Genomic DNA, 25,620 nt, shown 5'->3' with positions numbered 1-25,620 from the left:
GGCAACAGCCCCCCCTTGCCGGGTTGTGTGGAAGCCGGCCTTAGTTCCTAAGGCTGGACAACAGGCCATAAGCCGTGATAGATTCCCGTCACCCAGAATGGGCTGGGGAATAAGTGTTCTCATTAATTTTTTAATTTGAAGTATGATGAATATCAAAGTGGAAATGGAACTTGACTTCTCTGAATTAGGATCTGATTAAGTATGCCTCATTAAAACTATATTGACATGCTCCAGAAGCCACTGTTTGATTAATGATCTCACTTAAAGGTCCTTGCTGTGCGCCATAGTCTAGTATGAGGGGCATTTAGGCTGGTTTTGTGCTGGATCCTGTGACCAGTCCCGACAACTACTTTGCATATTTTCCTTTCATTGCTGCCATTTTTCCTCTAATTGCCCTGGAAATGACAGCTTTTCTTTCTTTCTTTTTAACTAGATCTGCAAAGTGGTTTTTATCCTTGTAAGAGTTGGTTCATGTGGAGTGTACTGCTGTGGCTCTGAAGTTTACTTGCGGTTTTAGTTTCTTTCCAAAGCTGTAATTGCAGAAAACACACCCCATTATGGGTCCACCTAGAAGCAGTGTATCTGGGTCTTTGTTTCATGTAATCTGGAGTCAGTCAGATGTTTTCCAAGCAGCTAACACACTCGGTGCTCAGTCCACAGTGCAGTTATTCTTCCCATGCTCATCTGCCTAAAAAATGAGGGGAGGTGGCTGTTTTCAAGAAAAGTCTCCAATTTTAAGACTGTTAAGAATGTTAGAATTTTGCCAGCATTCTCCATGAAGGGAATGGCCTTGCTTAGATATCAGAGCCAGAGAACCATAGGGGAATTTATCTGGTCCACCAGTGGTCCGATTACAGAGTAGTATTAAAGAGAAATGTGGCGCATGCTTGGCAGCCAGGCCACGGCAGCCTGGTCTATCTTGCCAGATGAGCTTGCTTCTCTCTTTTTTCTTTCCAGCATCACAGTGTTTTGCTACCTTGGGATTATGATGCATGCTGTGATTGGTGGGAGGTGACCTTCCCTTGCAGATGGCCAGAGCATCATTTTATTACCTATTAATCCCATTATACTAAATGAAGACAGCCAGAATCCATTGTTAAGCTATTTCAAAAATACCCACTCATCCACAGGGGCCAAGAATCATGTGACTCTAAGCTGCTCCCCTAGCGCCCCAAACTTTAACCTTCTATGGCTTTACTCGGCATATTGGCAGCAATAGCTGAAACTTCTTGACTGTGATATATTTTGAGCCCTGAGCTGAGGAAGGAGTTTGTTTCTGCAAATTGGCACCCAGCAGACCATCCATCCTTTGCCTTTTTAAGAGCAAACCAGAAATAGCCCTTAATCTGATTAACCAGGCAGGAAAGCCTTTGCTTGCAAACAGTGACTTTGCTTTTTAATTCCCTCTCTCCTCTTTGCTATAGTCACCCAAAGGTCCAGCTCTTGGGTGTCCCCAGACTTTATGTAAGCAAGGGTGAGAACATCAGCTGGAACAGCACCCAAGCCATCCCGGCCAGGCCTGTGGGTTAGAGGTGGAAGACAAATCTTGATGCTCTGACCAGGGAGCTGATAACTTGATCAATTGCCATTTCAGCATATTCCTCTTTCTAGCAGCCAGAATTGCCCTCCCAAAATAGAATGGGCCAGCTGGGTGCAGGGCTTCACACAGCCAGCCTCAGCTGTGCCTGTGCCTTGAATAGCTCACGGAAGTCATCTGCAGAGAGCATGCGGACTGAGCCCATTGGGCTCAGGATGGCTGGGGGCACAGGGGGTGCTTGGGCATTGTCTGCTGAGTGAACAAGCACCGGGAGACCTGCACTTACATGCCTGAGAACCTGCCCCACATGAAGCCAAATTCACAGACATTTGCATATGCGGAAGTTAAGGCTGATGTTCTATTTAATGTTCACTGATATTATGATTATCTGATTTCTGCTAAGCACTGTTAGTTTTCAGTCTCTGGTAGTTGAAACAGTGAAGTCTGGGAATTATTTTTCCAATAATGGCTGTGTGGAATGAAGCCTCAAACTCAGTTCTATCCCCAAGTGTGGAAGACGTGCAGGGCCTGGGGATCTTGAAAGCCAGAGACGACCAGGCTTATCTGTGTTCAGAGTGAGCAGGCTTGCATATTCCTGCTTAGTTTCCCTATTCTTGTTGCCCACTTCAAACATCTCAGACCACTATTTTTCCTCGTTACTTCAAAGTCTTCTCCTTTGTAAAGGGGTCTTAGCTTAAGTAGGTGAAAAGTTAATGGATTTGCTGATGCATGATCAAAACCGAAAGTTTCTGTGATGACTGCCCTTGCACTGTTCACCATGTAAGAACTTACTCACTATGTAAGAACTTGTTCACCATGTAAGAACTTGTTCGCTATGCTTCAGAAGATTGGAGACTGTTGAGAATTAGGCTTAGGGTTGATTAATGATTGTGCATTGAGTCCCCTATACAGAATTTTATTGTTGTTAACAACCATATGATCAATAAATATGAGAGATGCCCTCTCAAAAAAAAAAAAAAGTTAATGGATTTGGTCAGCATTGCTGAAGACCTCCAGTGGGCAGGTGCTACTCAGCTGTGGGAAGAAATATAGACTTTATTCCTTGGCTCCCCTTCCCTGGGAACATACAGAGATCCTAAAACCTGATCCCTGATAAGAGTGACCTCAGTTGGATTATCTCAGCCAGTTGGTCCCCTCACCAGTTAATCAGCTCCAAAGATGACTATCAAAAGCTGCAGGACTGAGTTACTCTTTCTAGGTATTCACCAAATCCTGTGTGTCAGATACTTTCCTAGGTGCTGGGGCTACAAGATGAAAGGCCTTGCTCCATAGAGCTGACATTTATTTAGTGGAGAATTAAGAGAAGAGTTTCCCTAAGAAGGAAGACCCTGGCCGTGCCAGCTTTGCTCTCTGTAACGATTGAGCAGACACTCAGCAGGCATGTTTGTCTTTGCTTTTGAGTAAAGGTGTTACAGGCTCTTTAGTGGCTGTGCCCATCTAGCAGAGAGCTATTGCTGGCTGTCTTTGACCTGGTCTCTTACCGTTTCTCAGATTCTTTCCCCAGAGCATTCTTGACAATAAAGGAGAGCAAATACATATCTTTGGAATTTGGGGGCAAATCCAAAAGTGGTTGTTGCCTCAAGTAGAAAATGTATGTTTCTTCTTTTTAAATAATTACATTCCAATTCATAATATGCCCACATGCAAGACATTTTAATACAAAAAACATTTCCTCCACTAAAAACCTTGAGTCAAGTTGAAGCTCGGTGAAGTTGGCCTCTGGCCCTATGGGGCATTGTTAGGGGGCCTCCCAGCAGTGCTTAGTCTCCCTCCTGCTGGGCACCCAGGACCTGAGCTGGAGGGCTCCCTGCTGCCCCCACTGATGCATGCTGCAGCTGCCATATTGAGCTGTGGCCTCTGGAGCCTTGCTGAGCAAGGAGGGGGTCTGTGCTAGAGCCCGTCCACTGGTACCGAGGGGAGTTCTTGTGGGTATGTGCCAGGAGTGGGGAAGTTTGGTTCCAACTCTCCCATGTATCCCAGGGTGTGCTCAGAAGTTTTCTCTTCGAGGCCGGATATTGTCTGTGGAGCCAGAGCCGGGGAATGGATCGAATAATTGGCGATTGTGCAACAACGCCTGCACTCTCTGTTGTACTGATGTTTCTGAGCTTTCCTACAGGCGACAGTGTGCTGCAGTTCCCATTTTACAAGGGGAAAAAGCATTCCAGCCCAGGGCCTCCAGCAGCATTTTAATGAACTCCATTCCTTGGAAAGTTGTGGTGAGCCTTTTCATGCAAGTGTTCACTCTGAATGGACTGCAGCTGTGGTGATAAAAGCAAGGGGGAGAGAGAAGGCAGACCCTGGGACTCTAGGTGCTGAACTGGCCCCCTGTTCCCGGCCCAGGGATGCTTCTCCAGAGGAGGTGGCCTCTCATGACCCCAACCTGTTGCTCAGGTGAGGACCTGCCCCGCGCATGGTGCAGCCTCTGATAGGTGTCAGGGTGGCAGCTAGGCAGCCCTTCTCAGCCTGAACAGAAAGGTATGAATTGCGTAGAGGAAATGGGACTTCCTGAGTGCCCTCACTTGACCAGCTCCCCAAAGATACTGGGGCAGGGTAGCGGGATTATTTGAAATTCTGATGAGTTCTGTTATATGCAGAATAATAAGCCCTCATTTAGTCCAATAAGGAGATGATTCACCTCCTGCACAGGAAATGAGACAATTAAAACTTGAAACCAAATGAATGAAGTTATCCCATTATGGCTAGGGGCTTGAAATTCTCCAAAGCTAAGTAATTTGAAAGTTAGCTGGGTCCTACCACCTTTAATGCCAGCCACCCAGTATACTTTTGTTATTTTTCAGAGGAGAATATAAAGTTCAAAACAAATTATTTCTTGTTTGTTCTCAGATTTAGAATTTAATTTTCCACTCTTCTCATTCTTCATAAAATCTTTTTCAGTAAATAACATGGAAAAATAAATAGCTTAAATGGTGATCCTTTAGGTGTCATAAACACTAATATATATGGGCCTTGTTCTTAACCACCTTGTTTAATCTTCACAGTCCCTCTGTAAAGCAAGTGGAAGGATCTCCTTTTAGAGATAGGGAGACTGAGGGTGTCCCAGAGTACCACTCCTGACGTGTGACTGAGGGGCAAATAAGCCTACCTACTGATTATAATGAATTTTCCCCTGAACTGCTGTCTTAAAAAATGATAACTTTACAGTATGTCATTTCTGTTATGTCCTGCTAAAGTTAAATCACCCTTGAAGGTGCAACTATAAAAGAAATTTGTGACAAGGGCAGGGTAGTCACCATGAAAGTTGTGAAACAGTTCCTCAGGAAAAAAGGCTTTGTAAACTTCTCTTTCTGCTCCTTCTGGCATAAAGCTCCATCAGGGCTGGATGAGCACAGAAACCGCTGCCTGATTCTGCTCAGCTGGCTGTGAGCCAGGCTTAGTTGAAACAGTGGGGCAGAGGTGGAACCCTCAGCAGACCCCCTGCCTTGACCCCGCGCAGGGAGGTGGGAGGGGGGGGGAGGGCGTGTGTGCGCATGCGCACTGCGTTGTGTGTGTTGGAGGAATGTGCTCCTTTGAAAACCATTCTGCCCAAACGCAAGTAGTGGGTCACTATGTCTTCTTTCAGGTAATAAAGTAAATTTTAAAATTCTAGGAAAAGCAAATTCTTACACTGCAAGAACTAACAGGATGGGTCAGTAAAGTGACGGCCTTTAAATCAAATGTACCAAAATCAGCATTAGCCAGTCAGAATAGGTAAGGTGGCAGGGACAGGATTCTGTCTAACAGCAGAACAAAGTGCCACTGGCAGAGAGCTTCCCAAGGGGCAAGCAGGGCCTGTGTGAGACCAGTGCAGAGCTCTGAACTGAGAGCAGAAGCAGATGGAGTCAGACACAGACACAGGCTTGGTAATGTAAGGACTGAAGGCATATTACAAGTGATGTTCACATTTCAGTGTGAGAAAAGAATTGATTATTCAGTAAAATTGCTGAAACAGTTTTGAAGGAAAACAAGCCAGATATCTATTGTACAACATGTACTCATCACTCCTAGTGGATTGACTGAAGAATTAATGGTAACGGAACAGAACCAGAGGGAAAAACATTGGTGATATTTGGGAGGCCTTCATAAGGCATAGAAGCTAATGACAAAATGATGGCTTTCACTGTATGCAAATTTAACTTAAAGTTGAAACAGTTTAAAAGTTGAAAAATTAAAAGGGAAAGAACTCTGAAAAATATTTGCAGCTTATGACAAAGAATATATCTTCTTGAACCTTAAGAAAACACCTTCTGAGGCTGTTACTGTCATTGCCCCCACTGGAGAGAAGAAGCAGCAGGGGCTTTGACAACTTGTCCAAGGTCACCAGGTAGTACTGGTGGAGGCAGGCTTTGCAGCCAAGCAGTTGGACTCCCGGGTTCTCAACTGTTGGCTCCACCAATAAGAAAATTAGGAATACTGTGTTGGAACAAAGAGCTAGGTACACAGGTGATTCACAGAGGAGGCAAGGCAGAAGCCTAATACACAGACCTTTTTGACCTAGTCAGAGAAGTGCAAAACGAGATGAGAAAGGGTGGCTGGAAAGGTCGCCTTCACTGATGACCCCTTTTTCTGCTAAGTGGATGGCTTTTATTTCCTCCTGGATGCAACCTGCACTTTTCCTGCCTTTCACAAAATGGGGCAGCTCACCTTGGTGTTGAGTCTCTTGAGGAACAAAGTGAGCAACTGGGGAAATGGGGCACACTATGATTGCCCTCTCCTCTAGGAGCTCATCACCCCCATTGTCATAGTAAAGGTTCTGAGAAGTCCTGCAGTTGGAAAAAAAGACATTTTTAAAAGAACCTGTTTTCCTTTAACCCAGTATTTCTCTAATTCATTTTCACAGAATACACTTTGGAAAACATTGGTTCCTGGAAAGATTCATAACCTACACATCAGATGACCTGGATTCTAGATCCTTTTTGGCAATGGCTCTAAGTGTGATGTTAGCCAAGTTTTTAAGTTTTCATAACTGGTAAAATAGCATAGAAAGAAATATAGCTTTTTTTTTTTTTTTTCTAATTGAGAACTGCTTCAAAAATTTATAGCTTCTTCATTAGGAGGGGGAAGGTGGGGTAAAACATTGTGTACATTAGGCAGATGTTACTGGAAGTCAGGAAACCCAGGTTGTAGCTTCGACTTGGCTGCTAACTTGCCTTGTGATCAGCTGGTCTCTCTGGGTCTCTGGCTCCTCTGTGAAGTGAGGGCCAGACGGTCTCAGTCTCAGAATCTGAGTTCTGTTGCCTAGAACTAAAAGAACATCACCATGGATATCCATATGTTGATGTCACTACTCTCAGGATCCCCTTTACTGGAAGAAGAGGCATTACTTTCTCTCAGATCTGAGACTATATAACCTGCCCTGTATGGTAAATATGCACAGGGACCCAAGTGGGCAGGGGCCTTGGGCAGGTCAGTCTCCACTGCCAGACAGCTCACTTCAGTGGGCAAGGCGAGGCTGACTGGGACTTGAATCCTGTCTCAGTCATCTTCCAGCTTTGAGATCTCAGGTTGCTGCACCTCCCTCTTTCTTCTGACATACAAGATCAAGATAAGAAAACTGAATTCCTGGGATGGTTATAAGGATCTGGGAATGTATATAAAGTGCTAACTTGCATGACAGATGCTTAATAAATGCTAGCTGATGCTTTGTTATCTGCATGGGCTTCCTAGAACCAGTTGGCTAGTCCTCCAGGTTCTGCCAGCCTACGGGCTATGCCAGGATGACCCAAGTAATCTGTTTTTCAGGTGAACACAGTCCCAGTCTTGACTTTCACAGGAGGGTTTATAACCCAGTGCATGATTGAGGACTTGGTTTATTTAACCAGGAAGGAAGGAGATAAGAAGGCTCTCCATAGATGGTCATGAAAACCATCCCCCGCCTTCCCTGAACTTTCAGGGTGGGGATTCCTGAACAGAAGTCTGGGAAACACCGCTTCCCTCAACCCCAAAGCAGGTAGAAGAGGTGAAAGTCGGCTTATTGTGACTGGTGTCATGACCAGTAACAGCTTTTGTCATCCTGCAGAGACTGGGTGACCTAATACGCCTCCCACCCCGCCCTGGCAGGGTGCGGGCTCCCGGCCAGTGTGTCTTTTCCACCCCTCTTCCTGATCGCTTTAGCAGGCACTTTCCTCCCTGCTTCAGAATTCTTAGGAAGCCCTGGGGGAAAGGCTGAACAATGGTTGGATGGTCTGGCGAGGTGGGGAGGGGTCTTAGGTTGATCTCAGAGACATTGCAGCCTCACAGGTCACTTGACCTCATCGCTTAATTTTAGCCATCCGGAGGTGCCACACGGGCACCTACCTGTACATCATCCAGGACAGGCCACCTGTGAACTCTGACCCCCTTCCCCCCCAGGTCTCTTTCAGTGTCTGTTTTCCAGCTCTCTCCTGCCTGCACTTCCTTTCAGATCATCCTTCCACCTTATCAGGATTGCTGATCTCTTTTCCAGTCTTGAATCCACATCTCCCCATCCCCATGCTGCCATTGTAACCCGGCACACCTTTCCTCAGCTTGAGAACCCCCAAGTCCATGCCAGGGGGGTCTTTCACAGTGACCTAGCTCTGTTGCATGGTTTTTCCCCCTGGGGCCTCTCCTGAGTTTTTCTCAAGATGGAGAGGCTGTTTTAGCACCTGACCTCTACCACCTGTTCATACCCCAATGCAGAAAGTGCCTGTGAGGCCAATAGCCAGGGTGTGGACATTGGGGGGGTGGGGGGCTAAAAGCCTAGTGCCTGTGTATTTTACTCATTTCCTTGGAAACAGACTGGTTATTTAAGGTCCTGTGCCCCTCCTCCCCCCACCATCCCCATGCTCCCTTTATTTGCCAGGTTAAAGAAGCTTATTTTAGTATACTTGGGGATCATGGTTCTGTCAAATTCTTGGTTCGGTGTTTTTAGTTGTTGTGCAAGTGTACAAGTTTGATGTGGCCGTTGTGCGAATGAATAGAAATGCTGCTGGTGTCCTGGTTTTTAATTGATAACTATCAGGTGTTGAAAACTTTTCTTCATATGTTTAATTTATTTAAACTGCACGTAAGGTTAGTCTTCTGTCTCCATTCTACAAGTGAGGAAACAGAGAAGTTTAATAAGTTGGTCAGAGCCTCATAGCTAATTAGTAAATAGCAGAGTCGGGATCAACCACAGACCCACCTGCCTTGGGTGCCCACTCTTCTCCCACCATGCTGTGTCCACAGCTCTCCAGGAATAGCTTTCCCTTTGTCACTGCAGGAGCAGTGGACAGCTGACTCCGAATGCAGACATCATCACAATACTTAGCTCCAGCAAGAAGTCATTCGGTCTTCATAGAGAGGAGGGGGTGCCTTCCAGCACACCCAGAGGCTCTCTCCCATTGCTTGCATGAAGGAGTCAGTGCTTTGAAAAGAGTGCAAAGGAGAGGAATGAGTCTGCCCTCCTTTTTTGGGTCACTGACCCCCGTCAGGCTGGACACTTTTTATTCATTAGTCAGACGGTTTGCAGTCGCCCCGTTGCCACATCTGTCTCTGCCTTCCCGAGCCGTTGCGCTCACAATTCAGGTTAATCAGAAAACCTGCCAATCACAACATGCACAGACCCTGCCTGTGAGCAGCCTCACGTAGGGCTGTTCAGCCCCATGCCCCCACCTTTTGCAAATGATTACCAACCAAATTCTGGGTCCTTGGTGTAGAGAAGATCTGTGAACAGCCTTGTAAAACTCCAGACTTTCAGGTCCTGGTGGGCCTCTGTAATTGAAATGTTCACCCTGAGACCAGAATCGAAGTTACAGATGGTGGTTGTAGGAGTTTCCTTAGATGGTCGCTTTGGAACAAGTATCTGACAGCAGGCCTCTCAGAGCCCAATACACACAGAAGAGATTTAATTACCGTTAATCTCCCTCTCCCCTCTTTCTGGAATGTTTAGGCACACTTAGTTTCTGTTGACTGGAAGCTAAAATAACACTCTTGGTTCAGAACAAAACCCTTTAGAAGACCTGCCCCAGGCTGGAAATGATTGTCCTTCATTCAAGTGGATTTTCCCCTCTGTGTCCAAGTTGGGAAAAGTGGTGAGAGATATGTGTCAGGCACTTTAAAGCTGCTTGCTACTTATTCCCCAACATTTTCACACCTGTTTCATTGACCGTCCTACTTTGAAGTCTGTGTGTTAGGGGGAGCCACATGTCCAAATTATGTCACTCAACGGCAGCTGGCTTAAAACACTTGCTGTGACTTGTGTACTATAATCTGTAATTTTTTATTATTAGCACCGAAGGACCCTCTGGCTTTCAAACACCTGTGGAATGTAATGAGGCTCATGTATATCTCCAGACTCTGAAAGCAGCAGAGGGTACTCTGCTGATGCTAAATAAATATTAATGATCCAGTAAACCTGCCCACCCCCAGCTCTGAGGGGACGGGACCCTCCATACTGTACTTTGTAAGGTGTGTGATCTGAGGCAGAGATGAAAGGGGCCAGAGATGGGTCAGCTGAGATGTAGGCGGGTCAGCTTCTTCATCAAAGAAGCTGAGATGTAACTCAGGCGACCTCAGTCTCATGTACTGGCTGGTGGCCCCGGGAGGTGGCAGTCTACGGAGAGGCAGGAAATCATTTCAAGTCTTTAATCACCAGAGTCGTGGATCTGAATACCTAGGTCACCTTGAGTAAGCTACTTTAACTCTCTGTGCCTCAGTTTCCTCATCTGTACAATGGAATGAATTACAAATTTACCTCATGCTCTAAGCGGGCATTGTGAGAATTGAAGTTGTGTGGGTCAAGTGCTTTTAGTGCCATGTCAGGTGCAAATAAGTGCTTGGTGGAACAGTGCCAACTGCTGTGACGAGGAAAAAGGAGGTAATGGTGAACTTTCCTTGCAAGTTTTTGTGACCACATGTAGTGAATGTGTTGCCGGCAGCTGCGTCTGGGGAGGTCTCTCCCTGCTCACTAGGTGAAGCACTAGGAGAAACCTCAACCTGGATGGGGGAGGGTTCTTGACTCTGAAGGAGAAAGAATTCTCAACAGGTCAGAAGAGTGTAGGTAAGGAAGGAATTCTTAACGCAGGAGCAGCAGGGAATGGCAGCTGCTTGGCAGGCAGCAGAGAACAGGAAGTGCAGAGGGAAAGTTTTTGGCATAGGGCAGATGCGATTCCCTTGCCAATTCCTGAAACCAGGGTCACCTGGCATCCTGTGTCTGCTCGAATCTGCAGTGTGGGGACTAGCCCCTACCACCCCATTTTTTTGAGGAAGCCATGGAGCACAGGATGGAGTGAGATCATGTTCTGAGAGCTTCCCAAAGAAAGGAGATTTTCAGATAGGCTGCTAAGAGCAGATTGCACAGCAACAGTTCTGTCCAGGTCACCCAGGAGATGGAAACATGTAGGCCCAAATCTGAGCTCTTAGCAGCCCCTTCCTTTATTAGGAGTAAAGTGGGGACATAGTGAAGACATGGAAATAAAACAGCAAAGAGACAAACTGCAGTAATCTGAGCAGTGAGAAAGCTTTATTTGAAAGTATGTACTTAAAGGAGAGTGTGGGTGTCCTCAGAGCAGAGGAGGCATGCTGAAAGTTTGGGGATTCTGTCTTTTAAGGCTTTCAAGAATGCGGCAAAAGGCAGAGAGGGGTTTGTTGGGCATAAGCTTGTGGTCTCAAATTGTTTATCTCTGGTGAGAGACACCATGTCTCCTTTCCTTTATTATCAGTCCTCCAGCTAATTCTGCTAAATAAACCCAACACAAGGGATTTATTTATCCTGTTCTTCTCCAAGGTAGTGGTTACCCTCAAGTAGTGGGGACATATCAGCTAAGACTGCCTGCCCTGCCTTAAGGTAGGCTGTTGGGTTATTGTCTGATTACCAGAGAATATATTAGGAATCTTCTCAACTCTCTGCTTTTTTAAAAATTATTATTATGAGATCAGTTGCTCATCTGCAGTTTTAAGATTAGAGCTGGGAAATGTGCCTTTTTCCTAGATTACCCACGTGTCTGCCTGTCTTTGAAAAAACCCGCATCATTCTTGGCACAGTACCTTGCTGGTTGTGTTGAGACCAGGTACTTTATGGAGCTGCCATTGCCACCTGCCTTTATCTTGGCTGATCTCACAGGGACCTAGGACTTCGCAATCAGATCGCTCAGGCGCTCCTCGGCTCTGGTTGGTACCTGAGGAACTGAAAGTAAACTCCCAACTTCTTATTTTTCCTGAACTCAGAGTTTGGTGGAAGAGGGGTTGCAGTCTGCCCACATGCTTGTTACCCTTGAACCTTAAGATTTGGTGACTCTTCTCATAACTGCTAGGGAATGCCAGGGTATTCATTGGTCCTGTGAACTAGAGTTAAATTACCAGTTTAAAGACTGTGCCCCAAGGCTGCATTGAATGTCGTGATGTCCCAAAGAGAAGAGTCTGGACAGGTGTCAGCCATTTGGAGAAAACCACTGCTTGCACTTCTGCCACTTGGGAGTCAAACAGGCAAGTGTTCCCTCTGGATGAAGCAGGAGGATACCTTGTTTCTATTTTATTATAGATCATCTGCATGTGTCCAGGATATTTAAGTCCACTGAAAATACCGTATGTTCATGTAGAGAAAAAATACAGTCCCTAGGTCCGGGGGGGATGGTGGGAGTGTTTAGTTTTCCTTGAACTGTGTTTCTGACCTAAAACACCTTGGCAGAAAGCTTTCCTGTGCGCTAGCTGTGGGAAGCACTTTTAAGGAGAGAACCCGGCCTGTCTTCTCTCAGGCCAGGTGGTCCTCTTGTCTTGCTTTTTTTGTTGTTGCTCTGAGAAGATGACAAGGGACAAGACTACTTGCTTCATTCTTGGTGAGCATCAAGCAGATTTGAGCTCATTATTACCCTGTTGGTTTCACCAACATTCTTTTCATCCTAGAGACCACAGGGAGATTTGCAGATGCTCCGAGGGCTTTGCAAATCTTTCCCTAGTTGAAGGGGGCTGCCTGGCTGTGTGCACAGCTCTTCTGACTCAAATCTCTGCCCTTTTGTGTTTGTGTTTAAAATTCCATCTTTGCAAATGTTTACCACTCAGCATGTGTTCTCGAAAGCCCCCATTTTTGTTTGGGGGGAATTTTTTCCTTTGGAGTTTTTATTCTGCTTACGTACAGGAAATTTAAGTCTTTTTGGAAATATGTGCACATGCTCTTTGGTCAGTTTTTGGTTAACCTTGGTACATGTATCTTAGCATGGCAGTGACAGTGGATGCTCCAGGTGTCCATGCTGCCATAGCTTCTAGATGGATGGAAACTAGAGTATCCTTTTGGTTTCACCTTGGGCAACATCAAGAGTCCTCCTGGGATTATCTTGAACAGGCAGCAGTGCTACAAGGTCAGGGAAATACTTGAGAAGGAATCTGACCTAGATAAGAATCAGGGTTTGGCAGCAGGAATCTAAGCTCCCCCAAGGTGAAGAGGATAGCAGGTTCTTAATTCATCGGGAATGCCCTAAGACCCCTGCCCCCTGCCTTGGCCTTGCCCTAATAGAATTTTTTGGTAGGAGGTCTGTTTAGCTCATGCATTCAGTGCTGTAGGCTGTCTTGGTGCTGGTAGATGCCAGAGAGCAGCATTTTATGAAATGCCTGGAGGGTTTCCATGGAGGAAGTCTGAAGTTCTCTAGGCTAGATCCTGCCTTCTGGTCCATGAGAAACATGAGACAGAAGAGTGAGTTGGAGAGAGATTCTACTTCCCTAGGACCAGAAGAGGCAGACATTCCTTTCCGAGGATGTCAGGAGGCCCCGTGCAGCTTGGCAGGCCCTGACCCTGGACATGGAGTGTTGGGGTCACCCCCTTAGAACACACTAGTTTGGGAAACAGATTGTGAACACTTGAGAAGATGTAGCATGCCTAGCCTGCTTTCCTGACATTTGAAATAGGTCAGGCATGTGGGCCGGGATGTGGAGGAGCCTGGGGTTTCTGGTGGGTGTCTGTCACCAGCCCCTTCAAGCTAATGTGCCAACTGTGCCGAGGTCCCAGACAAAGGGGACACTGAGGTTGACAAACATTTCTGCCGGGGCAACGGGACAAACTGGGCTTCCCTCTAGTGAAGAGAATTGGGGTGGGGGGCTCTGGGGGAAGGAAATAACTCCTGGAAGAGAGAAAGAAGGACAGGGAGTTTGGATTCTGTATGCAAATAGTGGAATTTCCTAGGAATGTTAAGTTTGAGCATGAATTCAGAGGAGAAGCTCCTGGGCTGTGGGCCTATTGTGTCTGCCTGGTGTGGTGAGCTGAATCCAGAGGCTGTGTGCTTCAGAGGCAGGCCAAGGCCCAGTCAGGTCGCCGTCGGTTTGGGATCTCATACGTGCCTTGCTCAGTAGATGTCTTGTTCTGTTTTAGATTGTCACATACTTTTGAATAGCTTGTAAAGCCATTTCCTTGATGGTCATTGAGATAATAAGTAAATAGACTGCCTTGAATTATAAAGCTTTGTAGGACCTTAAAACCATACTGGTCATTTGATCCAGTGGTTTTCAGATGTTTTTAAAATCACTGCAGCTGTCATTTCAAACTAAATCTTACTCAGAACTTGAATGAGACAGTGATAGGCCCAGAATTCACTTGTGTCACCCTGTGCCCCGCACCCTCTCTCCAAGCCTCTCTTCTTCAGTGGGTCCATTTTAGAGATGAGGAAACTGAGGACTAGGGCAGCTGCAGTTGAGCCAGTGATTTTGCCGTTTCGTTACAGACTCAGCTCTAGCTTCCAGGCTGGTGGTGTGCTGTGTTCATTTATTCTGTAGGAAGGTTCTGGATTGTATAGCTACAGGTGACAGTAAAGAGAAAAAGAACACTGCCCCCCGTTTTTGATGACCACAGTCACTTTTTACTAACCTGAACTTAGGTCACATGACATTTCCCATGGAAAATCTCAGTTTTTTTGCATTTTCATTGAACAGCTCCCTAATATACCTGTGCTCTCTGCCTGGAATATTATCTCTTGGTCCCCTCAACCCCCCTTTTTCCTTAAACAAGAAGTTTATGGAGATAAAATTCATGTTCTGTAAAATTCACCCCTTTGAGGCGTACTTCAGTTCTGTAGAATATTCACAGATGGGGCCATGCATCCCACACTGCATTCCTTTGACCAGGTGGGCCCTCCGTGGCACCTTGGGTCCCGCTGACGCTCTTGGCTTCACCTTTTATAAAATCAGTCTGATTTTTGCTCCTCAAGACATCTTCCTGGTCTACCCTGCCCCTCCTCACCTCCAGAGCTGTCCTGGGCATCCCGCCTCTTCTGCCAAAGCATCTGCTCCCCTGTCCACAGCACATGGCATGTTGGAGCTTCAGTTGAGCCCCTCTCTCCTCTCTTACTAGACTTTGGGGGCTCTATTTAATCCCTTATACATTCAGGTGGATTTTATCTGGAGTCACAAGTTTGAGTTTTACTTCCTAGAGAGCCAGAGTGGAGAAGCAGAGGAGCTCCAGGTCCTGAAACACCCAGACAGTGAAGGGGACGGACACATCGGTTGCTCTTCAGTGGAGCTGCCTGCTTCCCCAATCAGAAGAATTTACAGATTTTTCTTTGTCCATATGCTGTCGTTTTCTCTGGGTGACTCAGTGAAATTAAAACAAAATGCAATGAGATATCCATCCACTGGAAGGAATCCAGTGTGAAACACTGTGGCCAGCCAGCCACGTGATTTCTGTAGTCAGGGAGGAAAAAAAATAAAGCCACGGGCTACTTCTGGGTATCCGTCACATGATGCCATGCATCAGTGCTGCCCCACTGGACTCAGACACGGTTCAAACAAGTCACACTGGAAGGGAACCACCAGCATCACTGAAATTCTGTTAGACATTGGGGTTGTTTTGAAATCTGTGGTCTTGAGAGTTCTTAGAGACTAAGTGGTAGAAAGAGCCAGGACTCTGGCATGTGACTCAGTGGCTGCATGTCTCAGAGCCTCTGCTGCTGTGTCACAAGGTCATTGGCCTCCCAGGAAGGCTGTAAGGGTCTCTGGGGCGGGCATCAGCCTCCCTGTCGGGGTCCCCAGCAGTGGGGGTGAAGTTGCTGTGGCCTCCTGCATGCACCGACGGGAAGTCCCCTCCGTGGGGACACGTGGATGGATGATCATCCGGCAGTGGCTCCCTCAGCCAGGGCGAACCCTCCCAGTCCTGCTAGAACAGCCCCTCTGGCAGCCTGTGTCTCCAGGTGGCATATGCCCTCCTGTCCCAGTCTCACTTTTCCTATGGCCATAGTAGCCCATTCTTAGCTTTCAGGAAGGTTTAAATGTGGAGGTTTTACACACACATTTTATAAAGCCTGAGGCGGGGCCTAAACGGAGCATCCAGTGATGAGGAAATGGGCTGATTTTTTCCATCACCCTCTGCAATTGGACCTTTCTGCTACTTCCCCTCAGATGGGTTTAGCATAGAAGTCCACACCTAATCATGCCCAAACCCACCTTTTCCAAGTACTTCTCTCTGCTGCCACCATTCAGTTGATGGTTCCTTCAGCTTCAATATTTTTGTCCCTGAGTTACTTGCCAGGCAGCATGCTGGAGCCAGTGTTAACACTTAACCTACCTGTGCCTCATTGTCTTCATCTGTAACTAACCATCATTTGGGATAAATTGGGGTAGCAGTGTACCACTGCCTCATACAGGGTTGCCATGATGATAACATGAGAATGTGTGCTACACACTCAGAAGAGTGCCTGGTGCATAGGTAGCACTTAAAAAAAGGTTTGCTGTCATTAGACCATAGCTTCTATACTACCAAATAGCAGAGCCCCCCTATCCTGCCTGCGAAATTACAGTGTCTAACAAAAAGATCATATTATAAATGACTTATTTTCATAATTTTTACCTGGTCTTGTTCCCAGAAAGATTTGTGGTGGGTTGTGAGAATACGGCCAGTGCAGTAGCGTTTAACACCGTAGAGGGGGAGAAAGCTGGCTGGAGGGATGTCCGGGAAAGGGGCCGCCGCTCCGGTCTGCACTTGCCTTCCTCTCACTGGGAAGGCGGTAGGTTCTGCTGCAGGAGGCGCCTTGCAGAGTGTGAGGAACAGGGATCGCCCCAGGCGGGCTTTGGAAGATCGGAACTCAAGCTGAGTGGCCCTACTTTCCTGGGAAGCCCTACCAGCGTATGCTAGGCACGAGGTGGTCCAGAGACCTCATCCCTGCCCTGAGGATGCCCAGTACCGAATCTGGGAGGCCCAAGATTCGAGCCTTGTACAGCGCTGGAGCATAGTGAAGGGCGCAAGCCCAAGGGAATGGCCTCCTCTCTAGAGGCTTTGGGGTACAAGGAAGAGGCAGACTTGGGAGGATAACTGGGGACCATTGGGGGAAGTTTGGACATTCCCATGAGAGAGTGGCTGTGGTCTGGATGACTGTCCAGGATGCTGGTGGAGGGGCCAGTGTGAGAAGCCCATGCAAGAGCAATAGGACTTTGGAGGGAGAATGGACCACATTGGGGTGCCTCCTTGTTAGCGTCTCTCTTGGCCAAGGCCATTGCCTGCCCGGTACATGGCAGCTTCTCATGCCAGCCCAGTAGCTGTGTGCCACACTCAGCACCAAGCCCAAGATGACTTCTCTCCAGTGAGTTTTCCACCTCAGGCTTCCTGAAAGTGTTTGTGAACTGCATTCTATCCCTCATGGACTAGTCCCTAATAAAAGAGGAGCAGGTGGCCTGAAAAGACCCTGACTTCTCTCTGCACACAGATGATGAGTCGTGCTCTGGCTGGGGAGTGGCTAATTTAATTAGGCTCCAGTGCCCTTCATCCCCTTCTGGGAAGCATAAGGTTACGTGTGGACAACAGGAGCTTTGTGTGTGCCTGTAGTGACTCACAGATAGTGATTTTAATTTCTCCTTTCAGTTTGTCTTCTCTTTGTTCTGCCCCTTCCTGACCCTTCCTTTAGAAAACTCTTCTGGCCTCTTAGCTTCCAAAAGGCAAAGCTTTGGAATCTTGAGTATGAATGGCTGAAACCCAGCCTAGGAAGTTTGCCTTTGTTTACTTTTTATCTCTAGGGGGATTTGGGGCACCTGCCTAGGAAGAGAAAAGGAGAAGGGGACTTCCTGTCTCTTGAGAAAGCTCTTTGTTGTTAATGGCATGTAAAAAAATTATTTCCAAGTAGAATAAAATTTTTGTTGGTCATAAGAGATTTCCTAACTTGGGCCCCATTGGCCAGCTTCATTTGTGTTACACCGTAAGTGCCCGTAACCCCAGTTAGCAGTCATGTGCCTGTTATGAGTGAGTACTTAGTTGGCTAGGGGACTTGATGGACCAGCATCTCAGATTGAAGGTGCCTGGTCACTCACATGGTAAGGTTTCTGAAAATTGGGAAATTGCTTCTTATACTTAATGTGCACGTTTAACTGTGTTCTCAGTAGTAGTACACCTAACAGTTTACAGTCTTGCAATGAGGAATAGTCTGTACTTAAAGCATATCATTTTTAGAGTCAGGAGATAGTTAGAAGAGGGCAGGATCTACAATAGGAGGGATGCGAAAGTCAGCCCCCCTTGTGCGTGTGGCTGGGGGGAGGTCCAAGAGACCTTCATTTGAGCAGGTGCGAAGTGCCTCCATCCTAGGCTCTGTGCTGGGTGATAAGCCTGGGACCCTGCCTATAGGCCAGGAATGGCCACAGTGTGGACAGGCTGGGTGTGGACCAGGCAGTAGGGGGGCCTCACAGTGCAGCCCCCTCTGTGTCTGCTCTGGGAGAGAGGAAGAGAGCTGTGGTTCTCCCAGATTCCCTCTTTTCTCACCCCCTTCCTCTGAGCCTGGCTGGAGGTGGGAGCTCCCACCTTGTTGGCCTGGTGGGTTTCATGCTTTGGAAGAGCTGGGTCACATTGGAGTTCACTTTCCAGTTGTACTCCACCCCTTGCTAGCTGAGCCAGGCCGCAGCCTCCCTGTGCTTGGCATTCCTCATTCACACAGTAGGGAGGGCGCCATCGCTCGCCTCAGAGTAGATGCTCGTATCTTAGCTCATGTGGCTTTCATCCTGTGCTGGCATGTTTTGGTGCCCCTCAAGTTCCTCGACTGCTCGCCCGGGTATAGCACTTGCTCGAGTCTCTTGGAACATCAGCTGCTACCCATCCAGAAGGAGCAGGGCCACCTGAGTGTGATTTACAGGACAGGGTGAGGCTTCTGGCTTGAAGGTGCTTTCTCCTCAGAGCAGGGCAGCCACACTCAGACCATTAAGTAAAATCGGCAAAAACTCTTAAGATCGGCTCAGAAAACTATGCTTCCATGGCCCAAAGTGTTTGTGATGACAGACTAACGTCCTTGTCACAAAGCTGCTGCCGGGGCCTCAGGCAGGACTTGGGTTTCCTCCACACCGAGCAGCAGGGTAGGGGTGAAACTGTGGTGTCTGCAGGCTGTGGAGGCGGCGGCCCTGGCTGCTCAGCCGGATGGAACAAGGGGGGATTGGTCCTCAGGCGCACCCTTCTCTACACCTGGAGCTGGGACCTCCATGCTCCATGCCCCTCACTGGGAGGCTGGGGTGAGGCGGGAAGGAAGCTACCCCTGCATGTGCTCTTGAACCCTTTGGAGCACTGACCTGTGTGACTGCATTACCTATGCTAAATAAGAACACTTAGAGGGACTGCAGTGCCTGCCCTGCCTGGGCATGGCCCCACTCCAGCCACACCCCTTACTGCTCTCCCTTAGGCTCACCTTGGGGCTCTGCCCCATGGCCTTGGTGCTGCTGTCCCTTACCATGGCACAGCCTCTCCTTTCCCTCATTTAAATGTCATCTCTGTGTCACCTAGACCACTGGATCCCCACAGTCCTGCCATTCGGTCTCCATCAGGTTCACTTCATAGTGAACCCTGGTGCCCTGTGCGTTTCGGTGGCCAGAGCATGCTTCGTGTCCGTCTTGTCTGTTGCTGAATCCATAGTACCTAACGTGTGCCTTGGGTGGGCACTCAGCTTTTATTGAGTGGAATGAATTTCTCTTTGAAGCAGGCATTGTAGCCTCCAGTTCTGAGATTTAGGGAGGTTACGCTTAAGCCGGGAAGGGGCTGGCAGGGGATTTGGGCTTGTGTTTGATTTGGAGGTCCGTGTTCTCTAGAATGCCACGCTGTAGATTATGTTTCTGACATGACACTAGCATGTGTATTGCTAAAAACACTAATTCTTTTTTATTTTTATGAGGAAAAGCAAAGTTGAAGGCCTTGAAAAACTAAAAGGAGCAGAGTGTAAGCAGAGACCTCTGCTGGCCGCTGCGAGTTGCAGCGTCTACCCCTCTGCTGGTCACGTGGGGAAACCGGCCGCCAGGACTCTGCCCAGCCAGGATTTCACCTCATTGCTCAGCTAGTGTGCGACCCAGTGGACAGGGTCTGTTTTTGATTCTTATCTCTCCGGTGGCGGGCTCTCAGCCAGCGGGTAGATCAAAAGACGGAATGTATTCATTTGGCCATTTTTTAAAAAAACAAGGTACAAGGGTGCACTTCTTAAAGTCGAGGGTGCCATGGATTAGATTATCCATGGAGTTGAACTGGTCTGCCTTTTGTGCTTTTTTTTAAGGGTTCATCTCAAGTTTCTTTTTCTGGTTGAACAATTTTTTTCCAACATTAATAACTAATGGAGAATGGGAAGAGGCAAAGTAGAACCATATGGCGGCACAAACACAAACCTCACTCATGGCCGGAAGCTTCTGATTTGTGTCCCTTTTCATGTATCAGCTGTTGGGTTCGATAGTAGGAAAAGTGTTCAGTTTGGGGCAACAACAAGAGTGGGTGTGATTTTTTTTTAACCTAACCGTACTGTATCTGACATGTCCCTTCTTAGACACTGGTGAGCAGCTCTGTGACTTTGGGCAAGTTATTTCTCTAAGGTCCTGTTTTCCCCTTCTTTAAAATCAGGATGCTAACTGATCTGTAGTATCTAGGGTCGTTCTGAGAATTGAAGGAGGTGATGCAGGTAGAGTTCATATGGCAGTGCCTGGCAGGCACGTTATTCCCCTTTCCCCTCACCTTCCCAGTGGCCCCCTGGGAAGCCAGGTGAGCCAGGTGAGGGCGTGGAGGTTCCTGCCCCCTGCTGTGTTTGTGGCCCCCAGCCTCACCTCCAGAATGACTGCCAGAATGCTCTCCTGACCAGGGCAGCATTTGTTTATTATTCCAAGTCACTTGGGATTAAGGTTAAATCCCCCCAACAGCTTGGATTGATCTGACACCTTTGGTGTTATCTGAACATTCCTTACAAAGGCTGTTCTTAAGCAGTTCAGGTGGGAGTTTGGACAGAAACCATACGGCCCTCTGGTGTCGTGGCCCTTAGGTGTTAGCACCAATCACATGCTCTCCCCAGACGAAGTCCCCCCCTTGGCCTCAGAGGCAGCAGAGCTGATAACACACCCCACAGTGAACTCTTGGCTTTGTTTGGACCTGTCCTTTCATTTAAATTGAATGCAAACTCATGATCCGTGAGACTTAATGTGATTTCTTCCTCTACTCCAAGCATCTGACATGACTAAGGGGTAGGGGTAGGGGTGATGTGTGGAGAGAGCCGTTAACTAATTGACTAGATTACAGAGATAAACTGCCTTTATTCTTGGCTGTAATAAGACTTCAGATCGCAGGATTAATACCCACTTCCACAGAAGTCAGCAGACACCCTGGAGCGCCACCACGGTGTCTGTGTCATTGGGCTGGGGCTGGGGGCCAGTCTCTGCCTCTGTAGGTGCAGAGTCAACCCTTGATGAAGAAGTGAGGTAGCAAGGAAGAAGTGAGATGAGAGATGGCTGATGGCAGCAGCACAGCCAACCCCAGAGTGCTTGGTATTCAGCTGGCATCAGTGGGCAGTGTTATTGCAGGAATTCAGAAGAATTTGGCATCTTGATAAAGGAGCCAGGTTTTGGGCTGGACCCTGAAGGATGGTAGAATTCGAGAGGAATAGGGATAGTTTGCCAAATTTATTAGCAAATAAAAATATATGTGCCAGATATTTGAGATTCATTGTGTATCTGAAATTAAAATTTAACTGGCCAAGCCAGTATTTCATCCAGCAACCCCTGAAGGTGAGGAGGTTTAAGTGGAAGAACGCATCTGCAAGCGGGCATGTTTAGAAGGTGTTGAATAGGACAGTGTGGCTGCGCAGAGGATTCAAGCAGAAGCAGAGGGGTGGGATGGGAGTGAGGCCATTGGTAGGTTGTGCAGATCATGACTAATTCACCCCTGGGTTGATGCTCTGGTACAAATCTCCATGTAGTTCACACTTCTCCTTCCCCATGACAATAATAAGATGATTCTTCCAGAGCATTTTATCTTTGACTAAAGAAACAGGACTGATGGAGGAAATAGAATACAAAAATATGGCCCAACTGGAGAGTTTATCCAATAGGCGAATTGTACTTGCTTGGATAAAGAATCAGTTGGCCCTATCACATCCCAGATGCTTTTCATGGTAGGGCAAGTCACATACTATTCACAAGATCTCTGTTTTTCTGTGTGCTGCCATGATTTGTTGATGATGGTTTAGGTGTATGTTCTTCTGAGGTTGGTTAGTCCAGTCCAAAACCTTGCCATAGACTTTGAAAAGCCCAGGCATGCATCTTCAGGGATGGCTGGGCCTAGACACTCAGAAAATATCACTGTGGCTCTATTGCTCAGAAGCTCAGGCAGGTGTTCTCCCAGTGCCTGCTGCAGCCTGGGACCTTCACCTCAACCCCAAATTGCTGGCAGAGAGAGGGTGAGCCATCTCTCTCTACATCACCCCTGGAGTAAAGTCCCAGAAGGGCTCCATCTCTCCAGAATAGGCTGGGGCTGAGGCTCTCGGATTGCCCATGGGCAGTGGTGTAGTAGAGCGGAGCAGCCTTGCCCAAGCTACATGGAATTGAGGAGCGTTGTGACTTGAAGAATAGGAAAGGTGGGCTTGGCAGGCAACAAGAGTGGCTGTTAATGACAGCTGGTACCTCGGATCAACCCTTGCTCTCTTGCCTTTGTCAGCGCTTTAAGGGACTCGGGAGGAGTAGAGTCCCTCCCTGTCCTTTACACTGGCCTTGAAAGTACCCTGACCTACTTTGACAGGTGGGGAGGGCTGGGTCCCATTTTTCTACACAGTGGCTGCCACATTTTTGTTTTCTTTCACAGTTCAGGAACATTAAAACAACATTTTTAAAGGAGAATAGGTAATTGGGTTGCCAACCTTTGAAACAAAAACAAAATGAACCTATCATTAAGTAAAATTAAGGACATCTTAACAACCCCCCACCACCACCCCCCAAAAAAAACCACAGTCTCTGAATAAAGGGTGGATACATTGTTAAATGGGAAGAACTTAATGACATTTTATTTTAACTTTTCTTTGCCCGAAGTATTTTCACTGAGGCTCGGTGAGACTTACCATGGACCAGCCGCTATCATTCTGTGTGGCTCACCTGCTGAGTTTGACGGATGAACTGCCTTGGGCAGAGATACTAATAGCAGAGCAAGGGCTAGAACCCAGGCCTCTTAGTTCTCAGTCTAAGAGAACTAAGACACAATCTTAGAACACAGTCACCATTGCTGTTATATATTAACAAAAGTGCCAGAACTTTAATTAAAACTCCAGTTCTGTCTGTCTAGTGCTTTCCCACCACATAGCAGTTCATATTTGAGAATGACTGGTTGGAACCACAAGTGAAAATTGGTCATTGGTGGCCATCAAGGTTTAGTTCTTGACAACAGAATCTTTGGTAAAGATTTTTGCCGCACACCAATTTATTAATATACAGATGAAGCTGACTGGTGTTGTTTAGACTCCTCCTTCTCCCCCAGATAGCTGGGGAGCTTGCTGTGTCAGCCATGGCCATAGGCACCAGGGATATAGTACTGAACAAGGTGAAGTCCCTGCCCTGGTAAGATCTGCATTCCAGTTAGGAAGCCAGACAACAAGTAAATTTAAAAGTCATTTCAGTTAGTGTAAGTGCTAGGAAGAAATTACTGAAATACTTTTTGATCCATGGATTAACCTCTTGGGTAGGAGTGAAGTCAAGCCTATTTTATACCAAATCCCATTATCTTGTAAGCTTTCCTCTGCTGGGAGACTTACCTGCAAGCACCATGACTAGTGGGAAAAGGCAAACAGCTGGCTTTATGCAGAGCTGGGGTTAAGAATTGGATTCTCAAGGGCCCAGTTTTTACCCAGTTCCTGCAGCAGTGTAGTGAATTCAGGTGTGGTCTAGGCTGGTGTTGCATCTCAGGATAATAGACCAGCAGGTGGCACTGAGAACAGTGGAGGAAGGAAAATAGGAGTATAGATACCTCAGTTACCAAGATAGGAGCATTCCCGTGCTGGGCACTGGCCTGGATGCTGAATGCTTTGGCTCATGTGATCCCCCAGATCCCAGTGAGGTGGTTTATTATTCCCAATTTACAGGTGAGGAAATTGAATCTTAGTTTGAGAAGTAGAAACAACTTGTTCAAGATCATAAGGACAGTAAGTACTAGACTGGGGAAAGTAGTGAAGTCTCATTTCAGAGTCTGTTTGCTTAATTAATCTCTGCCATAATCCAGGATAAATTGGGCCAATGGTGTCAGGGCCCCACCCAGTTAGAATGGGGTTCTAGGCAAAAGTCAGGGCCCAACAGGTAAGTTAAGGCAGCAGCCTAACAGAATAGTGACACTTAGGGAAAGGCAGGCGCCTGGGTGCTCAGGGTCATTTCACTAGGCTAGCAGCAGGAAAGCAAGACCACTTCCAAATTCCAGGTGCCTTGGGTGGAAGCTGTTAAAATCTAGCCTTGGCCAGGATTTTCTTCCAGGCTCTGTGGCCATCCATAGCTGAGCAGGGGTGAGGACATCAGAATGTGCCTTTGGCATGCACTGTCCTTCGTCTTAGTTGACTATTAAACCAAGGTTATAGTTGTGGGGGGGATTCTATCTGTACTTGCTTCTTGTGTGGGACTTGGGCAACTTAATGACTCTGGGCCTCAATTCTCTAATCTGTAAAATGGGGATAATACATACCTACTTTACAGGATGAGTATAAGCTTTCATGTAGACAATATGCCACACATAAAGCACCGAGCAAAGTGCATAATACATGGCAGGCACTTGGAAATGGTGTGGGTTGATATTATAATCAGCAAAGCTAATGTTGACAACAGCCTTGTTTTTGTTTGTGTGATTATTTGGGGAGGGGGACATATAGGTGGGTGTTGCATGGAAAAGAAATTCTGGAAATAAACATGTGTTTACAGGATTTAATGGTGGGCATCTCCTGGGGGCTAGGAGACTCATGCTGCTCCATGTATACAGAAGCAGATGATTTCACAGAGGCCAGAATGTGTGTAAACTAGCCATCTTAAAGTTGTGCCAGACAGTGCCATACAAGCTGAGTTCTGAAGCACCTCAGGGGTCAGCAGAGGGGCTTTAAGGAGCCTGCGAAGGCTGGGTGGCCTCTGAAGTGCCAGTGTTCCCTGTCCTTCTGGTGGTGGTAAGAATCTCCTGAAGGAACATGGGAACCGCTGTCTGTCAGCCCCTCTGCTGAGCTGGTCTTCTGGGTGTCTTTGCCACATGATTGGACTTTTCCATTTGGAAGGGTTATTGGTGCAGTTGGCAGCCACTTGTCTGGTAAACAATACAGTGGGGCCTCCATAAACCAGGCCCCTGAAATGAGTAAGTCAGCATGTTGAAAATATAGCATGGAAGTGACTCAAGCCTGGAGGAGTCCATTTCTGAAAGTACTGCCATCCCTTCCTGACATATTTTGGTGGAAATTGGTCTTTGAGTTGGGAGGAAAAGGCCAGTGGTCTGGTTGCTAGCAGGGCCCCGTGTCAGCTTCAGCAGCACTTGACCTGGGGTTCAGCCTTGCCTGCCCCAGATCATGGACTGAGCCACCTCAGTGAGGTGGCTCCTGGGTGGATCAACATGACCCACTGAGCGAGCCGGAGCTCAGTCTGTGGGAAGCCGGTACGAAGCGACCTGTGTAGCAGGTAGGGTTGACTCTATGAGCCAACCTGGTAATGCTTGGCCAGGGGCCTGGAAACTACTGCAAACTCCATCCAGCATGAGAGCCTGTGGGAGTTCTCCAGCACAGACAGGTTCTTTTCAGAGTTCTTTGGATTCTGGCATATTTAGAATGTTTACCTTCTTCTTAGGACTTCGGCTTATACTTTGCCCACCAGAGACCAATACCAAGCATACATACTTAAATGTACTAGACCACCCTGGTGACCAGGTAATTAAAGCTGCA

The 25,620-nt window shown here is 47.3% G+C and overlaps 1 protein-coding gene across 4 annotated transcripts in view; it reads left to right on the top strand.

Moving 5' to 3' along the window:
* CAPZB (capping actin protein of muscle Z-line subunit beta) overlaps nucleotides 1–25,620 on the top strand; it is a 140,056-nt gene that overhangs the window by 62,295 nt on the left and 52,141 nt on the right. The window lies entirely within an intron of this gene.

This window comes from Manis javanica, chromosome 4, assembly GCF_040802235.1.
Source record: "Manis javanica isolate MJ-LG chromosome 4, MJ_LKY, whole genome shotgun sequence".
Taxonomy (NCBI): Eukaryota; Metazoa; Chordata; class Mammalia; order Pholidota; family Manidae; genus Manis; species Manis javanica.
This window is presented reverse-complemented; position numbering and strand designations above follow the sequence as displayed.